The following is an 18,950-nucleotide window of genomic DNA, read 5'->3' as shown; positions in this document are numbered from 1 at the left end:
TATTTTAGAGTAAACATTAAATACAAAATGACATCTATTTTTCTCTGTGTACACACAGAAAGTGTGTACACACTACTGTGTAAAAACACATCCTTGACTGCAAAGGCAAATATTCACCCTCCTCACAGGCTGAAATTGGAGATCAATTACTATGCACAGTTTCTTGGAAAGGGGCTCTTTGAAGGCAACAGCAAAGTGCAATCTGCCAAAAAGAGACTTGGGAATCAGCTGAAAAATAGCTCAGCACTAATCACAAACATTCAAGGAACGCCAGGTATCAGAACACCCCTTTTATTTTACAAAGTCAGTCCTCTCCTAGACCACAGTGCTGCTGCTGCTCTTCACTTAGCTCTGACACCACAATACAAGGAAAAACTCTCTTAAGTAGAATCCTTGCTATTTGAATGGTCTTCTCCAAACCCTAAGCTATTTAGATGCAAACCTTCTGCATGTCACTATTTTAGACATTTCAGACTCCAGTGAGATTGGAAAAAATATCTTTGATTATTTACCTGTAAACATTAAACTGTTACACTAGGCTGTGCATAACTGACATTTATAAGAGCAGAAGGATTTTCAGCTTTACAAACTGACCAAAAGAAAATGCAGTCCAAACAATAATGTATAACCTGATAAGAATATTTTTTCCAGCCTTAAAGTTAGCCTAAGGACCTCCCAGCCCTCCTTTCCCACCTTCAGAACAATACTCTAACACAATTCTGATTCCAACCCCTGTGCAAATGCAACTATTTAGGATACTATCCCACACTTTCTCTTAAGAAAATCTCTGCCTTGAGAAAGAACAGGCTGAAACACCCCCCACCCCCAAAGGGAAAAGGTCATGCCTGAACTTCTGTCTGACATTATCTAGACAATCTATATAATCAATATCACTGTTAAACAAATGATTATCAATCATCAACTCCCTGAAGCTAGTCTCGTTGGATTTTTTTGCATAGTTCCTCCTTTCTGCAATTCAAACAAACCTAAAGCTCTTAGATTAAACAACAGATCATAAGGAAAGAATTACAGAGAAATACCTGTCCCAAGTGGTAATTACATACATACTGAACTATTTTCAGACTTTTTGATTTCATTGATCTCACTCATACTTCTAGTGTACCTGTGATTAACCATAACCTGTACCCATTAAGAAAAAACAAGCCTCATACTTTCCTTATTTTCCATTCTAATTGAGAAAAGGAATATCTGCAAAATTGATGAAATATTTCTGCAACTCTTTCAACAGCAGTATTCCCTCCAGTGAAGATATCCACTTGTGCCAGTAAAGCAAAGATTTAACTTCAGAGAGAATGCACTTCCTTGAAAAAGGATTACATTATGTTTCTTCTGCACAAAACTGGCTGAAGAGATTTCTGCTGGCCTCAGCTGTCTGCTTGCAAATGCTACACTGCAGGTTGCAAGGCCTTAACTACAAACTATTTTCCAAGCTGAACTGCACCCAACAAATTCGTTGTGGGATTTCTGCTCAGTCTGTCATAGGTGTGAAAACCTTTTATTCTTTCACTCAGGTCCACTACTAGTCACCTTTGAAAGGTTCAGTACAAAACATACATCTCAAGGTATTACTGCACACAACAGAAAAGCAGCCATCCTCTGGTGTAACGAGGGATAAAGGCTAAAAGAACAGGAGGTGAATAAGGAATGCAAGAGGCCAGGGCAATCAGATCTCCGGAGGACTTACCAGGTATGGCCAGGGCAAGGGCTGGCTCAAAAGGACAGCAAGTGGTAATGTAGCCAGAAGGCAAAAAAAGCAACAGACATTCCTAAGGAAAAGCAATTTATCATCCATGCAACATTTCAGACTAGTAGAAATAAACTAACGGAAATTCAGAAGAACCACATTCACACACAAAAATCAAACAGGTTTCTTCAAACCGACAACACAGAAAATTCAGGACAAACCATCTTCTGCTGTTGTAGGTGCTACAATCTTTTAAAAAGACAGAACTAGTTGTACATTGTAACCAAAGTAGCTGCTGTTTAAACTATCTTTTCCAAAGCAATTTTCTACCATTATCCACAAAAGCACCCCAAAACACTCATCCCAGCTACTTTAAACTCTAATACCCCTTCCTGTTAGAGTACACAAGACCACTATCATTTAGGTTAGAAAAGATCTCTACGGTCACCAAGTCCAACCATGAACCCAACACTGCCAGGTCCACCATTAAACTGCTTCTCTAAGTGCCACATCCACCTGCCTTTTAAGTACCCCCAGGAATGGAGACTCTTATCATTCCCTGGGTACCCTGTCCTCCACTGTTGACAACCCCTTTGGTGAAGAAATTTTCCCTAATATCCAATCTAAACCTCCTCTGACACAACTTGAGACTATTTCTGCTCATCCTATCACTTTGTACCTGGGAGAAAAGACACCTACCTCCCTACAACCTCCTTTCAGGTAGTTGTGGAGAGTGACAGGGTCTCCCTGAGCCTCCTTTCTCCAGGCTAAACAACCCTAGCTCCTTCAGCCCCTCCTCGGAAGACCTGTTCTTCAATCCTTTCACCAGCTTTTCTGGCCCTCCTCATGAGCAGCATGGCAGTACAGCACTGCAACAGCAACGAAAGAATTAGTGCAGCTGTCCCAGTCTGCAAACTGTAACTTCATCTGCTGTATTGTCAAACACACAGTGCTCTTCAAAGTTGTTACTAATATTAGGTCACATATAAGCACACACATACTAAATCTGCTCTTCTCACCTCATTAAAGCTGCTATGTTCCATCATCTCTGCTCTGTGATTTTACCATGCTACTGAAACTGTTGGAAGCTGAAGGGCACACCATGACCCAGATACCAACACTCCCTCATATGCACTAGCTGGTGTCTGTAGTGCCATTATGTAAGCATACTTTGCTCAACTATTTCAAATTACAACCAGTGCAGATCTAATGGTTTGTGATTTGTGACCCTTAGGAGAACTAGCCATCTAGTCATTTATAAATCATGATCTACCCTGGTTTTGCACTTGTCAAGTAATGCATATGACTGCTGGGAAAACACACTGATTTCAGTCTATAAACAGTTTCGGAAGCAAATCCTGGATGGCTCGTCTTTCCCAGCCAAAAGAACAAGGTGAATGAAAGCTGGCACACCTGAAGGCAGCAGGAATTTTCTCAATGATTTCACAGTGGATAGTATTTCACCTTTGGTGTCTCATGAATACTTCCCAGTGCTCAGAGCTCCAGTGACACTACCCTGTAACTGTATCTGTAACAGTAGAGGGTCAGGAAGGATAAAGATGAGAAGCATGTTTTTTTCCAACTCCAAGCGGAAATGGTGCACTTGGTGCAAGAAGCCTTAGCAGGAGATCTACTCCCTTACCTCCAACTCTCATTAAACACTGGGAGCCTGAGACAGAAAGCTGACCAAACACACACACAAAGCTCCAGTGTCACATTTCAATCCCAGTTAGTCAGTAGGCCAGGAACAGGATGGAAATCAGCGCTTGCTGTTCAGGCAACTGGACCAACAATCAAAGGGGACATATCTAATTGCACTTGTACGTATTATTCTGGAGCAGGAACAACAAGAGGCACTTCTGGGCTTAGTAACGACAAATACTTTTCCTGAAACTTTACATCACATTGCAGGCTTGGACATTTTACTAACTCTGTATTCAAAAATATTTTCATTTATGTAGGAGGAAAAACCCTGACATATTTTAGCAATGCAATATACACAAAACAACACAAAAAAGCTAAACAGAGATACTGCCACATGCTGAGCTGATATCACTCAATTTTCATGGCCTCTCCTGATCCCTCATGTGACCACAAAAAAAACTTCATACTCTCATTTGCCCATGGGTACAAACAACTAAAAAATGATCTTCGCTGTCTGCAGTTTGGCTCCCTCCTGATGCATAGCAGCAGGATCCAGTAACCAAACAGTTTTCTAGCAAAGTATACAAACAACCTCCAGATTTTAAAAACAGGAAGTCAGTCTAAACACAGGCCTCATACTTAACATCTGCCATCACCTTCAATTTAGCATGGTATACTCAGTTTCTTCAGACTGCTTCCAAATAGCCTCCACATGTTCATATTTATCTGATAAATTAAATGTCTCCTAAGGAAGGGTGAGTTCACCCCTCTTAAAAAATAGTTAGGATCTATGTAGTTTTATGTCTAAAGTTGGCAAAGCAGAAGTAAATTAACATCCTCTTATTTCTGCATTTCTGCTTATCTTTTTCGGATGGGGGGGGGGCAGCAAGCAAGGGCAGGGCTGCTTAAACAGTAGGTTGTTCTGCTTCCCTCACCTCCCAGCAACTCTTCATCAGGTCAAACAATATAGCCCCATAACGCAAAACCTAATAATATACACAGCTTCATTTTGCTGATAAAGTCACTTGCAACCCTCAGAGCTATTACAGAGCAATCCTTTGTTTGCCATAGATTGATAAAAATATTGACATTATAAAGAAAACTTACGTAGACAGGAAAATTATCAAACTGTGGTCTGTAGTAGTTGCTTTGACAGAAACAGTAGATTTCTACTGGAGAGTGAAAACTGATTTACTTAAGTCCTGATGGGATGCTTTATTCCAAAAAGAAAGATTCTAACTCATTTCCTCTTCAATAAAAATAATGACACATGGCAGCTCTTAACTCTATTTTGCAGCAATTCAACCTTTGACAGGCTGTTGATACAACATGGAATCATGCAACAGCCCAATTTGGAAGGGACCTCAAAAGATCACCTGGCCCAACCTTTTGTGGAGAATGGAGCCTGGATGAGACTATCCAGCATCCTGTACAGTTGCATCTTGAGAACCTCCAGTGATGGGGACTCTGTCATGTCTCTGGGGAGGTAGCATGATGGTTCTCACTGTAAAAAGCATCTTTTGTTGACATCAACACATTCCATGCAGTCTCTAGTGGCATTCTAGCACTATCAAAATTTTATCATATTCACATACGGATGAAGTTTCCTCAACGAACAACTGCAAAGGAATATGGCTTTAACGGTCAATGCCACGCTGCCTTTCCAAATTTTCTTTTATCCAGGGATCAAGAAACAGCTACATAAAAGAGACTCTCACTCCACGCCACCCTGTTGATTTTATCTTTTCCGTTTGATCCTAACACAGAACCTCTTACTGCTATTTTTAAAATCAGCAGTAGGAAGTTCACAGCCTTCAGTTTGTTTGCACCACCCTCCAATTCCTCATGTACCTGTAGCATCAGATAGCACAGCTAAAAGCATGGCTAAGTATCTCTTAAGTGCTTCTATGCTGCAAGGGAAACAGCAGCAATAGCTTTAGAAAAGCCAGAACTACAAACACATTTGGCATTATTTACAGTTGCAGACTGTTCAGCTCAGACTCAGAAGCCTCTTGAAAGAACAATCATTCTCTTGGTCCAGCACTGATCTGGGTTTCTCCCCCTCCATGGAAGGCATCTAATTCTGGCCTACAGAAGACCCTCAATGGAAGGCAAAGATCTTTCTGCAAACCTCATTATTACAAGAGACACAACCAAAAATACAACAAAACTATATTTTATAATTCTAACTCTACCACAGAAAAATGTTGTAAGGACAGAAGGTGTAAGTGGCTATTGAACGAGGGTGAAAATACAAGACACATTTGACACATAGAGTGACAAAGAGGAAAAAAGAAATCCAGGACTGTGTAAATGAAATGGAATATGATTAATGGCCTTAAAGGTGAAAGGAGAGAACTAAAGTCCTAATAGTGATGGATATAAGGCTGTACGTTTTTTCCCACAGAGAAAGCATGGAAGGGTATCCCCAGATGCATTTTTGAACAAATCCAGAATAAGCATCAGAATATTTTGCCCTGGCTTCAACAGATGCACTGAATTTCTTTCTTCTGTATTTTAAGAACTCATGAGCATCTGATTGTTTACTTGGGGTTAAAATTAGTGAATTCTGTAGCACAGCCTTTAATAACCTTCTTAACACCTTGTCCACCTATTGCTAGAAAATCTGTGTCAGATAACAATTATCCTTCTTTCTGCACTTCCAGGCCAGGCTCTCTTTTGCATTCCCATCACACAGACATCTTGATGAGGGCATATGAGGGGGATTCAGATGGTCTTGAGCATAGTTCAGATGATACACTTTCCTTCCTTATCCAGCATTTCCCTGAATTCCTACAGCAAAGAAGCTCGGCTTTATTTGCTTGCCTGTCTTGAGGGAAAATGAAAATTTTGGATTCCTCTCTTACCTAAATAGCAGTTTCCACTGAAGGAAAAAGTACAGTTAATCCAGCTTTAGAAGACGGATTTGCTGACCATTGTTTAAACTCAGAGCTCTGCTGGCAGACACAGAAAAGGCAACATTACAGCACAACAGCCTGATGTCAGAAGGGGCACCATGCACTGATAAAAGCCAGCAGTTTTCTCTTCTTTTCTACTTCCATTACAGAAGCATCTGAAGCAGTTCTGATTGGGTACCCACATGGTCTTTGAGTTGTTGAAGCCTGCCTAGACTAAAGCTAACATCACTAGGAAGGGCAATCCAAAAGTTTTCAAAGCTTTAAACAGAATTGTTACAGTTTTGTTTGAGGAAGTATGTGATAGTGGAAAGGTTAAGGGAAAAAAAAGGACAAAACCCTCAACAAAACCACCTGAACCAGAGAAGACACTGAAGTTACAGCTTTTTGGTAATGGAATATGGTGCTTACTTTGGCAGTCTCCAAGTGAGAATGAAAGTTTCCTAGTCCTAGAAGTTCCCCTTTCAATTGGAAAAAGCAGGGATAACCTCAATGCTGAACCAGCTTGTTCTCAATTAAACATGGGACTGCCCAAAGTGCTAGGGAGAGGCATGTTATCAAGCACAATCACCTTCAGTTACCATATTAAACTGCACAACTACACACCTCAGACCTCAAAAATGTTACACGTAATGTGAGCACAAAGAATAGAAAGCATAAGGAAGAGAAATTCCACAGGGCATCTGCTAATTAGGACTTGAAGAAAATAAGGGGTACAACAAAGTGCAAACTGAGTGTTAGTGCAATGGGTGTATGACTGAGTTAGAGTGAGACTGGAACAGAAGCTATATTATCAGAAACACTGCATGGGGAGAGAAATAGGAGGCCTTTAAAAACATGCTTGAGTCTCTGGATCCTAATTCTGATCCCACAGAACTGAAGACCAGCAATCCCACTGAAAACTTCTATCTGCACCTGGGGAGTAAGAAAGCATTTACAGAAACAACTATTGAAAAAATACACTGAAGAAGCATTTGATTTGAACATAAAAAGATTCAATGATTAAGAAGCAACTGTTACAGTTCCTTCTTCCAAAACTTTACAGTCATAAATTAACACCTTGCAATAAACAATGTGACTATAACTGAGGTCTCTAGATACTTGTCCTAACTCTGTATCTTCTATAGAACTTGACAAAATGACTTCTTCCCTTCTACAAGTGGGTATACTACTATTATGCCCCCACAATGTACTGAGGCTTAATGTTTAATCTGTTTCTACATATAGTCTTTGAACAGAAGGTGCATTATTATTGCCATAAAATCCTACTCAAAATCTTACTCAAATTGGCTGGGTTACCAGCAAACACAGATCAAAAAAGTCAGCTGAAGGACCATAAACAAAAGATAATGAGAAATGGCAGCAAGTCAAGCTGCAGGGGGCAGAGATAGCTAGTAGGTATTACAGGGATCAGCATTAGATCCAGTCCAATTAAATAACTTCATTAATGATCTGGAAGAAGGAATAAGTATCAAGTTAAAGGAGCCTGCAAATGATACCAAAATAGGCAATATTCTACTCCAAACACAACAGAGTAAAAAGAAATAATACAGAAGGGACCTTAGAAGATCGGAATTATGGGCAGGAAATTAAGATTCAACCTTTAAAAATATTTTTTTAAACTAGTACATCTGGTGAAAATTAATTTGAAACAGATTGAACAAATTAATAGAAAAGGCTGGGATGCAGCAATGCCTGGAAAAATCAAGGAGCAATAATAAAAGACTAGCCATTGGTTTCTGCTATGACACAATATGGCAGCCAAAAAAAATACTTTAAGCTAATTATGAATAAATGTCACATCATGGAGAAAGAAACTTTCTCCCCATCTGCAGAAGTAGAGTGTAAGATTAAGGTCCATACTGAGGCTTGCACAGGGAAATTAGGCATCATATTCTAACCACAGTAACCAAACATTTATCAAAAGTGTGTTACAGCCCACAGTTCCCTCAAGACTCCAAAAAGATTGTTTGAAGCCTGAACCAACATGGTATATTTTTATTCCCTGCTGACTATTTAGTTCTTGAAATCAGACAAAAGGCAACAACTACCAATTCTATGAGGGCTTTTTTTCTGAATAGGAAACATTGTTTCCTGAGCAACTTTTCAATTACCCATGGAAGTAGCTCACAGTGGACAACACATGAAGTCTCAGCATAGAAACAGGAACCTTTCAACCACCTAAAGCATGCTAAACACATCAAAATCTCAGCATCAAGCTCTTGTCCAAAAGCAGGCATGAAGTATCAGGTAAATGCCAACTACTTCAAATGGACTGAGGAATTCTAACAGGTGAGGCTAGACAAGAGAAAGCTGTATCTGAGTGACCACACCTGCAGTGTTATCTCCAGCTCTCAGCTCCTCAGCACAAGAGAGACACAGAGCTCCTGAAGCAGGTCCAGTGGAGGGTTAAGGAGATGAAGAATCTCTCTTATAAGCAAAGGCTGAGGGAGTTTGGCCTGCTCAGCTTCGAGAAGAAATGACTGAGAGGGGACCTCATCAATGCCTATCAGTATGTGAAAAGAGGGTGTCAGAGGATGGAGCCAGGCTCTGCTCAGTGGTGCCAAGCAACAGGACAAGAGGCAACAGGTAGAAACTGATGCACAGGAAGTTCCACTCAAGCATAAGAATTTCTTTGTTGTGCAGCTGACCAGCACTGGAACAGGTTGCAGAGTCTCCCTCACAGAAGATATTAAAAAACTACCTAGGCGCAATCCAGTGCCATGTGATCTAGGACAGCCTTACATGAGCAGGGGGTTGCACCACAATACCTACTGTGGTCCCTTCCAACCTGACCCATTCTGTGACTTTTTCCCCCAGCCTTCTCCTTCAGAATCCTATGCAGCTCCTCCCTGGGAATACCAGAACTACTTTTTAAGGACCTGGTAAAACACCTCAACTCTAATTTCCAGAAATTACTCTAAAAAAAACTCTCTAATTTTGGCTGAAATGTGATACATTTTGCATATTTAATAGCCATTAAATGGTAAATGTCCTTTCTGTAACTACACGGTTCCCTCAAACATTTGTAACTGGCAGGAGACTAGAAAATGCTGGTTTTGCTCTGTAGCTCCACACACATCTGTCAAATACTGCTGACATCCAAGAAACCAAGCACCATATCAGCCTGCTTCAAACATCATGTCCTATGTTGACAGAAATAGCCATTTAAAAAAAAAGTCTTTGAGCCTTTCAAAAGATCCGAATTCAGTATGGTGGTTCTCCCACTTTCCCTCTAAGTCTGTACAAAAACATTAGCAAGTGGGAGCATCTGTTTGTTTTACCAAGAATCTATGAAGGTGCAAAGACCTCAGAAAAGCATGAGCTGCAGTATGCTACCTCTGACATTCTGTTTCTTACCTCCAAGGCCATAACTGGAAGAGATTGAGCCTCCTACAAACCTTTAACCCACATATTGTTATTTTCTCTGTGGACTAAATAATTTTTCCTACATGGATTCCAAGGAGCAGGAACACTGTTTCCCACTGTGTGAATTTGTCTCATGTTACTGTTAAAAGCATCCCTTCAGTCTTGGCATTTCATTACCTGTAGCTTTTCTCTCTTTGGCAGAGAGCATGTCATCCATTTTATATTATGAAGTGCAGAGTGATACCTGAAGGATGCCATCAAGAAATATGCTTTGCTGATCTTAACATGAAGCAGCATTTTCTTACATAGCTGCAGGCTCCTGTGCAACTGCATGTCAAAAGAGAACTGCAACAAAGAATCCAAGGGACTTACCCCCGCACTAAGTTACTTGTCATGCAGGATCATTCCACTCAAGCACATTAAAAATTAAATTAAACACTGTCCACTGAGAAATAGACAGAATGACAAAAGGCTGTTACTGCATAACATCACTCAAGGATATCACCATCCAACCTAAAACATTGTGGGAATGTTTAGCTGGACCACAAGGGCCTGACAGGCAGAGCTACAGGACTCAGATCCTTTCAGAATATACACACATGCTAGACAAACACTTTAAAATACTACCTTAAGCCTATGTCATGCTTTGCAAGAATTAGTCACTTCAGCAGTATGAGACAAATAACTTTCCATTTCTTTCAGTGTGGTTGTTTTGTTTAATCCACACACTAACAACCTCTACCCTTTCCTGTTCCATAAAGGTTGCAAACAATTTACTGTTCATTATCATGAATCATACAGTACACTAAATTTTAGAAAATAATAGCACAACAGCAGAAACATTACCAGGTGACTTTCAAAATTACTACGTGCCAGCAAGAGAAGCAATTGCTAAGAGCCAGCTGGAGAAGCAACCTGCTGTTTTAAGCAGATAATTCACAGGAAGAAGGTACTTCTGATGTACTTCACCAAGTACAGTTACCTATGAGTTTCATAGCATGACAGCACTTATGAATGAAGGTCACTGAGCAGCCAGAAAACGTTCTGCTGTATTAAAGTTCATGGAAGTGAAACACTGGACTTTGTTTTCCCAGTTATGGGGCAGAAAACACAGGCATTTAAGTTCTGTGAGCTTTCTTTTAACTTTTCCATTACTTCATAGACATGTTTCTCTCATCCTTGAAGTAATTATCCTAAAGTGATCCTTACATTATCTCAGCTACAGAAGCATCAAAGGTTAATTACAGTCACAGTAAGGATAAGCTCTGTCACTTCTGGGAAACAATCTCAAAGATTCAGAATTTCAGTGGTATTGCAGAAATTGTGGAACTTCGCAGTCCTTCCCCTTCACTAAATGGAGAAGAATGCAAGCAACCTACAAGACCTAATGAAAAGCAGCTTGGCATCTGTCACTCATAACTACAATATGAGAAAATAAAGATTTCATTTTAATACATGCATTCCTCCTTCTTCTGCTTCACTTCTCTTATTTTAACTAACTCAAGTAATAACTTTAAAGTCAAACAAACAATCAGTGCTTGTCCAACATCTATTCTGCTTCTGCTCCCATTCCTCTTCCAAGCTGCAAGCATCCTTGAGATTTCACTGAATTCCTTGCTTCACAGCTGAGAAAGACACTGCTGTCATCTCACCACTAACTAAATATGAATTGAGCTAAAAACAAGCAAAAAAAAAATCCTCACTCAGTTTTCAGTTTCATACAGGACATCCATAGATCTTCCTGTCTGCACATAGTGTTGAACAATAATAGCTTCCAACCATGACAAAGGCTATTTAAGGAACCAGTTACAGGTCATAGCATTAACAAAAACTGAAATTAATGCCAACTTGTTTTCGTCTACTGGCTGTAAACTGCTCTGATTTACCTGCAGTATCATGAGCAGCTAAGGTGTCTTGAGGTGGGCCAGAGGAAAATGGAGTGGTCAAAAGATGGCAGCTAAGAGGAAGAAGCACCACTGCCATCTTTGCTTGAGAAGTTGTGTTCAGAGGCTTCAGGGATCCAAGAAAAACTACAAGTGGCATTTTTCAATCTCAGTTGCAAGGATAAATGTGCTTTGGAAAATTCAGAATCCAGCCACTTCCTTACCACAAGGTCTACACAAAAATCCTTTTCCTTTTGATTTAAAAGTTCCTTGAGCTTTTAGCTTCTTCTGCTACACCACTCAGGATCTTTGTTAATTACTGCATCAGTGCTTCTCCAGTGCTCTCTTGATTTACAAATTACCCATAACCTTGCTCAACACAATTTCAAAGCCATTTTTATTCTGTCTTCAAGGTTTCACCTGGCACTGGCTCTCTGAACTACTCTAAGTAAGTTAGTCCCACAGGAAATTATCAGCCAGCTTCTTTCATCTTTCAGATGCTCCAGGCACTGGACAAGCTGTAAGGACATTCTATGCTCCAGAACTTCTCTCCAACTTTAGGCGCTAACAGGACTGCAGTTGTCCAGGCACATAGTGCAATGAGATCAACTGGCTCCAAAAAAAACCATTTTGGCTTTTGCAGGCTGCAGTCAGATTCTTCCTATCATTATGGCATGATACAAAAAAGACCAGGTTCCTGGACAAGATAGAGACTGTTTTCTTATAGAGAGATCATGTTAAGGAGTTTATTTTGGTATTCTATAAAGAGGCCCTCATGTTAGTAGTGGAGCATCTGAGCTTTGTAGCTTTCCAACTCTGCCACACGAGACACTGGGAAGCCAACCACAAGAGCCCAGCCTAGCAGAGGAGCCCTCCAGGGAAGGGATAGGATACGCTATGTGGTTTTGCGGCAATAAGGAGGCAGGAACTCCTTTTTGCAATCCCACGGGCAGGAGGACTTCAAAAGCACAAACCACAAGATAAATGCAGCTATCTTGGGACAAAGAGAGTTGTTCTGTATGTTGTTTTCTAAAAAATAACTCCACACATGATATTATGTTGCCCTCAGAGGAGGAGGGGCAGAGGGGCAATTATTAACTGGCCAGATGATTGAGCTGGAAGAACACAGCTGGGTCTGGCAAAGACAGAGATACCACACAACCACAGAGACATCACAGCAATTGTGCAGGCTACCAGAGAACTGGATTAAATTTAAAGTAAAGAAGAAACCTTGACCAGCAATGTTTTTTAATATATATATATATGCACACACATATACACACAGAGACATGCACTCAAAAACACAAGTTTAATGCAAATATGCTTTATGGGCTCAGGTGGGATAAGTTCTTTCTAACAGAATTGCCAACAGGAAGAACAAGAATGTCAGCGTTGGGGTTAATGCAGGGCAGCTATACTGTACATTACCCCCTATTTAGCCCACCCACATTTGTTTGCTTTCAGGGAAGCCCATGAACCACCGACCTACATCTCCCACAGCACCTGGGCTTCAGACTGCTTTGCAACACTTAGAACATGGTCATCAAACTCTTCCTCTGCTTAAACTGGAAGTCTCAGGTGCTGCCTCTACAAACCCCCAAGTTCCACAGCTCATTTATATTCACATCCCAGAAAAATTAACACAATAGCGAAAAGCACCAGAGAATCCCTTGCAGCCAGTTTCATACTGTTCACATTGGGTTTCACTTTCAATTAAATAATAGCAACAGCACTGAGGCAGGCAGAGGAAGACACACAGAAAGCAAAATGGTCCAGTCATGGAACCACATCTTTCTAGGTATGTGGGTGGTCCCTACTATTACAGTGTCAAGTTGCCTTTGTCCACTAATTAACAATTTTAACACCTCTTAAAAAGCTGAGAAGTATTATCTTCAATAGAGGAGCAAAAAAATGGAAGCTTAACAGCACAGAACTGTGAGTATTTGGGTGCCTAAGGCAATTTAAAATCAGTAGAAAATTAGACATTTAACTATCATTACACAGCTGGCCTAAGAGACTCAGACCTGACTCTGAATATTACAAAATACTCATACCTCCCACCGCAGGCAGTCTTCACGCTTGGAAACCTGAGCCTTAAGTGACTTCCCAAAGAGCTTGTGGCCAAACTGAGAAATTAAAACAGATCCTATCCAGTCCCAGTCCACCTCTTAACCAGGGCACAATTTGCCCTCCATACCTAGGCTCTTACCCCAGAGAGCTTATTGAAACAAACTTGCAGGAAATCAAAGGCACTATTGCACAAACATGGAAGGATTTACACACACTGCTTGGGAAGTCAACACCTCCTGCTCTACCTCACCAGTCTGCTCCCCTATGCCGTCTGACCCAAATTATATCAGATCCAAGTCCTACTTCCAAAAAAAAAGGTCAGAGCCAGGCTCCCGAGACTCTCCTGGGGGTTCCCAAGTTCCTGTATTAGCCTTACAGTTCTTACAAGGACAACATTAAAAGGAAGTCCAGTCCTGAGGCCACTGTTAATCTAATAAACACTGGAATTAGATTTCTTCTCAGGGAAGAAGCTGCCCGCCTGATGGCACAAAGCCAACATTTAAATGCTACTGTTGCTCAGAGCCCTAAATTAGTTTTGGATCTGGGGAGTTTGCCTTGAGCTACAGCCAAAAGAAACATAGGAACTGGAGGGAAATTTGTTAAACATTAACAGAGCTGCAGGAAAGGACTACAGCAGGACTAGTAGGTGGTGGGGAAGAGGAAGCGAAGCCACAAATGAACAGCAGAAAAAGAAACAAGAAGACATGGGAAGTGACCAAAGAGTAAGGAGATTTTTGCATAGAAGTGACTCCCCCCATCCCTCCCCTCCACATTCATCTGCATGAACAGCAGACTTTTTAAGTCCCACTTGCTCACAGGGATTTTTGCACTACAGTGGTTAACATCTACCTTCCTATCTCCATGTTCAAAATACAGAATAAGAATCTCAGGAAATGGTCATTCCTGATTCCTTGGGCTACACTGTTGCTGAGTTACCACAAAATTTGATTGTCATCTTTGGTCAGTTGACACTGAGTGAATATTTCCAGTATCCCTTGATAAGATCTCAAGAGATCCCATGTTCTCAAAGGGAGTGGTACACAGCTGTCTGCAGGAAGAACTTGTGCAGCAGTCTCTTTTTCATGAATAGGATGCAGCGAAAATAATGCAAGATCCCATCTGTTCACATTGTTCTTCATTTTACTGATGAATCATAGGATCTAGCATAATGCCCTTCTTCCTTGATCCAACACAAATGTCTACATGGATGGAGTTTAAAGATCATGTTTTGACTTTTTTTTCTTTTCCCAACAGGAAGTGAGCAAGAGGAGTCCCCCATTTGACAGCTGCTCCCTGTGAAGCCAAGCATTCTGAATGAATTGACCAGAAATGTAGGACAAAAAAAGGAAGATAAGCAACTTCTACCTCAGAAAGCTCCTATGACAATGTGACCTGCTTAGTGGATGAGTGAAAGGCTCTGAATGTTATCTACCTCCTCTTCAGTAAAGCATTTGACACTGTTTCCCACAGCATTCTCCTGGGGAAACTGGCTGCTCGTGGCTTACATGAGTTCACTGTTCACTGGCTAGAAAACCAGCTGGATGGCCAGGCCCAGAGAGTGGTGGTGCATGGAGTTACATCCAGCTGGCAGCCGGTCACCAGTGGTCATCCCCAGGGCTCAGTATTGGGCCTGGTCCCGTTTATCGTCTTAATCAGTCTGGATGAGGAAATCAGGCATAACTCAGTCACTTGCAGACAAGTTGGGTGGGAGTGTTGATCTGTGGAAGGGCAGGAAGGCACTGCAGAGGGATCTGGGCAGGCTGGATCATGAGCCAAGGCTGATTGCATGAGGTTCAACAAGGCAAAGTGCTGGGTCCTGCACTTGGGTTGCAACAACCCCATGCAGCACTACAGGCTGGGGGAAGAGTGGCTGGAAAGCTGTGCAGCAGAAAAGGACCTGGGGTGCTGGTCAAAAGCAGCTGAACATGATCCAGCAGTGTCCAGGTGGCCAAGAAGGCCAGTGGCATCCTGGCCTGTATCAGCAACAGTGTGGCCAGCAGCACCCGGGCAGCGACTGTCTCCTTGTATGAGCCCTGGTGAGGCCACACCGGAAGTGCTGTGTCCAGTTTTGGACAAGGAGCACTGGAGCACATCCAGAGAAGTGCAATGATGCTGGAGAAGGCTCTGGAGCACAAGTCTAATGAGGAGAGCTGAGGGACCTGGGGGTGTTTAGCCTGGAGAAAAGGAGGCTTGGGGAGACCAAACGTAACTCCCTGAAGGGATGCTGTAGTGAAATGGGGGTCAGTCTCTTCTTCCAAGCAACAAGCAATAGGACAAGAGGAAGTGGTCTCAAGTTACACATGGGAAGATCTAGTTTAGATTTATGAGGAAAAATCTCTTCACCAAAAGGGTTGTCAAGCATTGGAACAGGCTGCCCAGGGAAGTGGTAGAGTCACCATTCCTGGAGGTATTCAAAAGGCATGTAGACATTGTACTTAATGACATAGTTTAGCAGTGTACTTGGCAGTACTTGGTTAACAGTTGGACTCACTGATCTTAAAGGCCTTTTCCAACATTAACTATTCAATGCATTGGAAGGAATGAGGAGCTTTAGAGAGCAAAAAGCAACCCCTTTTTCATTTTCCCAGAGCCCACAAAGGACCTTTGTTTGCTCCAACCGTATCTCCACTCTTTCCACTTCTCTACAGAAACATTTCCAAGCCAGTGGGCACACATGTGCACAGGGTGCTGTAGAAAAAGATAAAACGACTGGAGAGCACACTCATTAGAGGACTTATGTGCCATCCTTTACTGTGCCACACTTGAAGCTGAGCGTTGCTGGGGGGCAAGAGCATCTGCCCCCCACCAATCTCCTCGCACTGCAGCACAGAGACCCCTTTCAAAGCTTGAAGAGTCTATTTGAATAAATCATCTGTGCTTCTCAACAGAAGCAAGCTACAAACAGGGTATTAAAGAAGAAGAGAATGAGCAGAGAGCATTGAACCATGTCCAGACACTAAATCAGATGAGCAAAAAAATAGGTTAAAGAAAACCACAAGTATCACAACATGGAATTTTTTCAAAATTTGTAAAATTAAATCAATATATAACAGAAATGAGTTTTTAGTCCTAGAAAGGGGGTTTTAAGCATTCTGAAATTCCATCCCATCCCTGCTGAGACAACATATGTCCAAGCTGCCATCCACTTTCCACACCAGTTCCCAAATCGAGCTCAACTACAGCTTTGTTCTCACATACATTAGAGCATTATAGCATTCCTTTATATATATAAACCTCACCTGGTTTTTATGCTCTTCGTGTCTCTACCAAGTTCTTCTGCAACATTCCCCATGCAATCTCTGGAACTTTACAGGTCTCTGCAGAATTTTTCCTACTGCCACATTCAGGATTGCAGAGAAGGAAAGACAGATACGGGTGGACAAGGGCTACTGAATTCTGCAAAACTATTAAAATATAGCCAGTAACACTTGCGCAAACCCTCATACAACCTCTCCATGAACAAAATTACCCTAAACCCTATTTTCATTCTCCAGTCCCTTGTCTTTCATGAGATATAGTCTGTTTACAGGTCTCTTGCTGTACACACAACTCCTTCCCCAAATGACAGAAGTCCTGTCTCCCACAAACACATATACACACACTGAGCAACATTGACTCTCGTGAGGATCCCCCTCCCCCATTAGCCTTGTAAAGGGTTAAGGCCCAGTCATCACATGCTGGTAGGCTGACAGCTTTATGTCTAATGTCTGTGTGGGTTTCAGACTCTGCCTTTAATCGGGTTCCATTGCAATTAATCAGTGGGTTTCTTTATAAGAAAAAAAATAATAATAATAAAAAACGGCGAGCATTCTATTCAACCCAATTCAATCTGTCCAGCCAAATCTCACGACCAGCTGGAATGCCCCTTTCCTAGCCTGCCCAGCAGGATGCCCAAGAATGGCGTGTGAACGTTTCTCTCTGCTCCTGCTCCAGCGTTAAAATGAACAATAGTCCCTGCCAGTGTCATTCTTCAGCAATTCATCTCTTCCTGTCGCCAGACTCTTTCGTTCCTTCTTGCCCCTTCCACCTTTTTTGTATCAAAAACAACAGCAGATCAGCAGCAATATAATAAAATAAAATTGTATTTACTTGGGAGATTTGAGGGAAGGGGCAAGATGGGGGTTGAGAACAGCAAGAGGCCCCCACCCCCCTTCAGCAATGAAGACACCAAAAAGGAGCGTTCTCAAGCCCCAGCTGACCTGTTCCACTCCATGCCTGGTTTCCCTGCTGCAAGGAGCATCAAATTTGCCAGTGGGGCCGTAGGGGGGGACATGGCCCTTTTCTTCTGGAGGATGTTGGAACTGTAATTACAGAGAGGCAGTTTCTGGAGAGAAATTAACATGGATCTCAACTCATGTTCCCTGTGTTTTTCATCTGCAGACCTGAGGCCCTTACTCAAGGCTCTTATTCAACAGGGAATGGGTCAAAAGAGACTGAAAGAAGCTGCAAGCACAGCGTTACGAGAGACCTGGACCTTCTCTTCCTGAAGGAGCAGAAAGAGAAAGGAACTGCTATGGGACAAGTCCAAGCAAAAATATTGTGTTATATACAAATGTACTCCTCAACAGAGGAAGAAATAGGTAGTGTAATCGAAAGCGTTGAATGGCCCATGAGGAACAGGTTAACCAGAGGTAGCAGTAAATACCATACTAGGAGACACACCCCCAACACCAGCTCTCCCTTCACTGAAAGGAAATGAAGGGCCAAGGCCTGGAAGATTTTAGTAAATTTCGTTTCACAGGTGTGAATTTAAAAGGGTTGCTTCCTGGTACGCAGAACTGAGCAACAGTCTGGCAAAGACAATATCTTATGCAGCATGCTTCAGAATAAAAAATCCAGCTGTTACTGATTACACAGAACATTTAAAATCCATTATAAACAAGTTAGAAAAAACTTTAATGAAATCCCAGAATTAAATTCACCTGTACAGCTTCTGCACTTTTATGGCACCACCCAATCTCCATATTGTTTGCAACACAAACTCCTGAACTCAATGCACAGTTATTATACGGTATTTATCACCAGAACAGTCAAGCAATCCATAAACACAGATTCACCTTCACATCTTACTTCTTTAAATGGTATATCATCAGCTCTTTTTTCTAGACCTCTGACAGAGTCCCACGACAGAAACCCAAGTGTACAACTTGTTTCCAAGTCTCCAACTTGAAAAGCCAAAGAATGGTTTGCAGAAGGGTTGGGTGCTTGTAAAACACTACAGAAGGAAAGGGGAGTGACACAGGTGATATGAAGGTAAAACAGAGTGCCAAACAGGTCAGCCTCAGGACTCTCAAACTAGCAAGTCCCCTTTTCCTAAGAAAAAGGACGGGCTACAGAAAAGAATGTGAAAGACAAAAGTTGCAT

General features: G+C 41.7%; 1 protein-coding gene across 6 annotated transcripts in view; it reads right to left on the bottom strand.

Annotated features, from left to right (window-relative positions):
* Window positions 1–18,950, bottom strand: part of LRP4 (LDL receptor related protein 4) — an 82,920-nt gene that overhangs the window by 42,423 nt on the left and 21,547 nt on the right. The window lies entirely within an intron of this gene.

This window comes from Camarhynchus parvulus, chromosome 5 (genome assembly GCF_901933205.1).
Source record: "Camarhynchus parvulus chromosome 5, STF_HiC, whole genome shotgun sequence".
Taxonomy (NCBI): Eukaryota; Metazoa; Chordata; class Aves; order Passeriformes; family Thraupidae; genus Camarhynchus; species Camarhynchus parvulus.
This window is presented reverse-complemented; position numbering and strand designations above follow the sequence as displayed.